This window comes from Haliotis asinina, chromosome 3, assembly GCF_037392515.1.
Source record: "Haliotis asinina isolate JCU_RB_2024 chromosome 3, JCU_Hal_asi_v2, whole genome shotgun sequence".
Classification (NCBI taxonomy): Eukaryota; Metazoa; Mollusca; class Gastropoda; order Lepetellida; family Haliotidae; genus Haliotis; species Haliotis asinina.
Genome location: NC_090282.1, coordinates 42625072 through 42631684, shown reverse-complemented (window position 1 = coordinate 42631684; position 6613 = coordinate 42625072). Strand labels below are relative to the sequence as shown.

The 6613-nt window shown below is 39.1% G+C and overlaps 1 long non-coding RNA gene across 1 annotated transcript; it reads left to right on the top strand.

Moving 5' to 3' along the window:
- Positions 1-3930: 3930 nt before the first annotated feature.
- LOC137276853 (uncharacterized) lies at positions 3931-5895 on the top strand. The gene is made up of 3 exons (XR_010956585.1): positions 3931-3963; positions 4612-4707; positions 5879-5895. It is a non-coding gene; the product is annotated as an uncharacterized lncRNA (long non-coding RNA).
- The last annotated feature ends 718 nt before the right edge of the window (positions 5896-6613 follow it).

Here is a 6613-nt window from a genome sequence, read left to right as displayed (position 1 = left end):
AAATAAAGAAATCAAAAAGTCAAGGCAACATTTTAGGTAGCCAAACCTATTTGCAATCATGTTCAAAAATAGTAAAAGCATTTAAGTAAAATTGAGTCCTGTATTTGAGGGTCCCTGGAACTCATGCTCTTTAGTTTCATGGGTCCTGGACAACAAAATGCAGGTCCCAGAAACTTAAATATGAATATTAATGCTGTTATTGTATTGTGTATTAAGATCATAACATTTATTATTACAGTGTTTAAATTGCAAATGATTTCATAACCCATCTAGTAGCAAACTCGGTCATAACTTTCGTAGCTTGATTGGAATTTATACAAGAAGTATTTGGAATATTTCTGCATCCCTGTGGACTGCGCTAATACCTTTGTTGCATACATTGTCAATTTTTAAGTGTATAGGATGCAGGAATTCACTTCCTGTAAATCCCTCATTAGTGTTGGTGTTTAAAATCAGCCACACATACTTCAGTATCATTTCTTGGTTTAATTTTTTTTTCATAACCAGTTTTGAGTTACAGTGATTTTACGTATACCATTTGGATGGTTCCTACATCTCTGTTGCTCTGATTGGCTCATAGTTATGTCATGCCAGCATTTTCAGTCCTTCTGATTTTTTTCTCTATAATGTAGTCTCATTGTTTTTTACCATAACCATCATGGTGATGGCAAGAAAAGGAGAATGGTCTGCACACATTGAAGAGGTGGTAAACTGAGTGCATGATGTACAGTTGCATTATTTGGAGTACCATGAGCTTTGCTGTCCTGAAGCAAATGCATCTATGTTGACAAAGACAATATGGACAGTTATACAAGTTCTTCTGCACTCTGAAAAATTGTCAGTAGAGTAGAGGATGTAGCAACCGTTAGTCAAATTACATATTTCTGAGAAGAATGTCAGTCTGTCATATAGCCCCAGAAAGATGATTGGCTGACAATGAGCTCTAGATGATGTTCATGCATAATATAGGTGTGAGTGTCACAAAGTCAGTTTGTATGAAAAGAAGACATGTTTTCTTATATTGATTTTGTTAGTTAAGATTATATAGATATTTTTTGTATGATTTTGTGATCTCCTTAAAAATCATTTGTTCTGTCTCTTGTCTCTCTGAAATTTCAAACATTTAAGATGATACAAAGGCTGCAAAGTGCAGTCAAGTACACTATGTGGCGAATAATTAAGATATGTTTTGCAAATATTTAGTAATAGATGCAAATATTTATTTATGAATACTTCAAGGTATAATCAAAGAAATAAAATAACACAATTGTCATGTAATTACTTATCTTGAAATATCTCCGTGAAAACTAAAGGCAATGCATCAGAAGCACGTCAACTTATTGAAACACTATTTTAAGTATTCATACATATTCGATTCTAGTGAATGAATTGAATTCATGAAAGGGTATGGTTCGAGTCATCAGACATGAGGGTGAATCATACTTGGTAACATGGGTGAGAAGCTGCTTGAACCTTGGTATTATATACTCCTAAAACAAATAGTAGGGGAACTGTACTTTCCATGTATGATTGTCGAAATTGGGATATATATGGGATTGAATCGATGTTGATACAATAATAATGAATGTTTTGAGAATGCATCACCACATGGATTTCATTCAAAGCAAATCTGTTTGTTCAGTTATCCTCCTTGTTAGGTGACAGGAGTATGACATGAAAATTTCAGGTGTACAGTTTTCAGTCAGTAGTGTGTGATTTGACCCTGAAAACCCTGAGGCGAGAAAATTATTGGAAAAAATGGTCTACAGTGATCTATCGACCTGCCTGAAAAACGTCAAGATTCATAATGACACCCCATGCACATGTAGGAGGAGATTCATAATGACACCCCATGCATGTGTAGGAGGAGATTCATAATGACACCCCATGCACGTGTAGGAGGAGATTCATAATGACACCCCATGCACGTGTAGGAGGCTACTACTGCTAGACACATATTAGATGATCCTGCGCAATAAACACATTTGTAAGAAGAGAGGCGGTACAACGAATTGGGCAAGTACACTTGGCTGCTACAGGTAGCTTGACGATTATGCACGTGCAATACATGCTAACCGTGACATGAAATCAACATCGCATATTCCTTCAAATGATAAGACTGCAATTTCAGGCATAAGATACTGATATTCCATGCTAACCTTGAGTTAAGATGAAGACAAATAGATGATTGGGGCATTGACAAGCATTTTAGATATTCAACAATTTTGTAAAAAAAACCCCAGGAAAATGTCATTTGCTTCGTGAAATGGATCTGTGGTCCTAAACATATTTGCTCAGTATATTGTGTTGATTCAATTCATTGGGATTGTACCTGTTCCCAAATGGAGTGTGCTATAACAATTCATGCGTGAAACGCACGGGGAAAATGAACTTCTCGATATTTATCAGACAACCTGTCTCTCTCTTGTTTCAAGTGGATCGTTCTGTGGGGCGTTCCCATGTATGCAAATTGGGGTCATTTGTCAGGTCGTGGATCATCTTATATGTGTTTACCAGTACATTGTGCACAGGCTTCCCATGTATTGTGTTTGTGAGTGGTGATAACGTGAAATGATGCTGCATGCAAAAGATGAAAGTCATTGTAACATTACTCAATGGGTTGTCTTTCTACCAGACTTCAAAGTTCAGGTTCCCCTACTTTTTTTTTGAAGATTATAGATGGTCTGTGTTTGATGCTTCACGTTCCATGGCTCTGTCATGGGACTTGGAAGATTCATTTAGTTGTAACAGATAATCTGTAATTTCTCACAGTTTGTTGGCTACTGTGCAATCACAGCCAGTACAGACTGTCAGCCTTTGTAGGTTGAACGTGGATGCCATTGAAAGAACACTTTTCTTGTTTGGCAAATAAAGCATATATATAGAATAGATCCTCAGCATCCTATGCTTGTCTTGTGAAGTGATTTACCAGATCAGATGTGTGGTGATTTGGTTGGTACTGATAGCATTGTTATACCAACACTGGATGGTTTTTAATGTGGCAAGCAAATGATCTGACAGCTAGATGACTGATGATTACTCAAGGCCAAATCAACCTGAACTTAGTGTATATAAAAAAGTGTATATTTTCAGATATTAGTTTGATTTCTTTTTTGAAATTTGTCATTATAACATTTTAGGCACAGTCAGTTTGAGGAACTATGGCTCGTGGTCAACAGAAAATTCAGTCTCAGCAGAGGAATGCCAAGAAGCTTCAGGATGCCAAGAAGGGTGGCCATGATCAGAAGAAAGCTGCTTTGAAAGCACTGGTGCACACATGCACCGTGTGTAAGGTGGGTGGTACTGGAGGTGGTGCACACATGCACCGTGTATAAGGTGGTTGGTACTGGAGGTGGTGCACACATGCACCGTGTGTAAGATGGGCGGTAGTGCAGGTGGTGCACACATGCACTGTGTATAAGGTGGTTGGTACTGCAGGTGGTGCACACATGCACTGTGTGTAAGGTGGGCGGTAGTGCAGGTGGTGCACACATGCACTGTGTGTAAGGTGGGCGGTAGTGCAGGTGGTGCACACATGCACTGTGTATAAGGTGGTTGGTACTGCAGGTGGTGCACACATGCACCATGGGTGGTACTGCAGGTGGTGCACGCATGCACCGTGTGTAAGGTGGGTGGTACTGCAGGTGGTGCACACATGCACCGTGTGTAAGGTGGGTGGTACTGCAGGTGGTGCACACATGCACCATGTATAAGGTGGGTGGTACTGGAGGTGGTGCATACATGCACCGTGTATAAGGTGGTTGGTACTGCAGGTGGTGCACACATGCACTGTGTGTAAGGTGGGCGGTAGTGCAGGTGGTGCACACATGCACTGTGTATAAGGTGGTTGGTACTGCAGGTGGTGCACACATGCACCATGGGTGGTACTGCAGGTGGTGCACGCATGCACCGTGTGTAAGGTGGGTGGTACTGCAGGTGGTGCACACATGCACCGTGTGTAAGGTGGGTGGTACTGCAGGTGGTGCACACATGCACTGTTTGTGCAGCCACTTGCTAACCCAATCACATATGGTGTCATATGTCTCTCCAGACTAAGTAAACTTAGTCTCAGTGTATTTCGTTACACTCCACCACTGAGTCTGACAAAACCTAGTAGAAGGTCGCGTCACGTAACCTTTGACTTTGAGTGACCAGTGACCGTCCAATCAAACGCAAAACGGTTAAATTTAACCAATCAGATAATGGTTACTATTTAGGGATCAGAGGGACTTTCAAAATATTCAGGTCACTGACACCGATCTCTCCACAAGCAAAAATCCGCATATACCACAGTTATTTGCAGTAAATACGCTTTGGGGTTTCGGTTGACATGGTTACCCTTACCTAATATTTCTGCAAGAAAACATCCTTGAATATTGCCCAAAACACTATTTTCAGAGTCGTTTGTGTACGAACCTTTTTTGAGATAAAAAGTTCAAAGGTGTGTGCGAATGTCCACTTTCGCGATTTGGTAAGCTGTGTTCTGATTGGTCAGTCTCAAAGCTTACCTGATGCGACCTCCCATAAGGTTTTGTTAGGCTCAGTAGTGGTGTGTAATGCAAAGTACTGAGGGTAAGTTTACTTAGACTGTATGTCTCTCTCTGTTTCTAGTCCCAGATGCCTGACCCAAAGACGTACAAGCAACATTTTGAGAGCAAACACCCAAAGTCTCCCCTGCCAGATATACTAAAGGAAGCATGACCTAAGGTAAGTGACAGGATGGCCATATAGTGACTGAAGGAAATAAGGAAGTGTGACTTGAGATGCCTTGAACATAGATTGCTAGTAATGAACAACAAACATTTGTCTCAGTTGTTTCCCTTAAGCCTATAAGATCACCTCAGCGGTCTATTGGGTAGTGTGGAGGGTAGAAAGTGGAGAGTTTGATTCCCTTTCTGTCATACCAAAGGAATTAACAGATGGTCACATAATGCCAAGTGAATGAATCTTTAACAGCGACATGAATTCACGTACAGTTCACCTCTCCTCACTTCACGGTGGGAAAAGTAGTCTATTTACTTCTTTGTTACTGTTTCATTCCATGACGATTCTGATGTTTCCTGGAATTTGTTTGTCTTTGGAAACAGATTCTTTCCTTGATGATCTGGTAGCTTGATTTCCTTAGTATTATGATAAATACTAACAATCCAATTTTCACTCATCATGTTTGATTCTCCACATGGGTACAATGTGTGAAGCCTATTTGTGGTGTCCCTTTTCGTAACATTGATGGAATATTGCTAAAAGCAGCATACAACCATACTCACTAGCTCACTCACTCTTGGTCCATTTTTGCTATGTTTTTGTTCTTATTTCCTATGAATGTGACGTGACTGACCTGTCAATTTTAGTGTTGCATACTTTCGGTGAGATTGATTTATTATAGGTATTTATCAAAATAGAATTGACGTACAATGCATTGGGATTCATGAGGCCTGGGGTTTATTAAAATAAAAAATTCTGTTTGAACAATCATTTATACACTTTCTGCAAATCCTTGAATGGTATTTAGAGGTACAGTTTGAGTAGCTTGCAAGAAACCTAAGATTGAGGGTTCAAATCCCAGACCATTTCTTCTCAGCTGTGACAGCACCATGTCCAGTGATTTCACCAAAGTGGCACATGTCATAGACTGGCCTTCTTTGGGATATTCTTTTATGTTCAGGTGATTTGGATACAAGTAGTAGTAGTTCCCAACAGGTTTTGAACCCAAGTCACTCATATTAAGCACTATATTTCTTTCCATGATGAATGGTATAGAGGACAAACCTCCAGTGTTACTATGTTTATGACATAGGACTTCGTTTTGTTGAAAGGATGAAGAGATTTAGGTACATTTTTATGTTTACCTGTGTATTGTTTTATTTTTTTCTTTCAGAGTCACTACAAGCGGAATCAATGGATGTGCAGAAATGACATTTTGTCATATTTAATTTTCTTTGTAGACTTTTACAACAGATTCAACACAAGCCATTTTTTCAACAGTTGTCAACATTTGCAACAGGTCCATAACAATTATCTATATCATGCACTCTTGAGACAAGTATGGGGACTTAATTTATGTGTACAAATAAATCATTCTTGTGACCATTGTTGTCTTGTTTTGACTTACAGGGATGGAGGATATCAGCTCTACAGTGGTACGAAAGGGATTTATTAAGACCTCTTAAGGGGCCAACAGGCTGCTGTACGAATTCCCTATTTTGAAGTAAAACATTCTTGATTTGTCATAATTAAAGCAACAACAACAAAAAAGAATATTCATACTACCCAATTTTGAATGGTATCACAATATCTTTCCTGTTTTTTATCTAGTCAAATACACTTAGTGTAAAATCCAAGATAAGTTCCTTGCCACTTTGATGGATAAAGGTACCAGCACCTTTATTGAATCATGACACTGGGCAATAGGTTCACATGTTCTTTAATTCTTCGCTAACCAAAGGTCAGCTTGCTTGCATTGAAACCATTCCACTGTTTTTTTTTATCTTAAAGTACTTGCTCTGGATTTCAGTGAGCAATTTTGATCTGCTATGCTGTCAAACGATCTATCACAATGCAAGTTATAGTCTAGCCTCAAACTTTATATATATATATATGTATATCAACATAA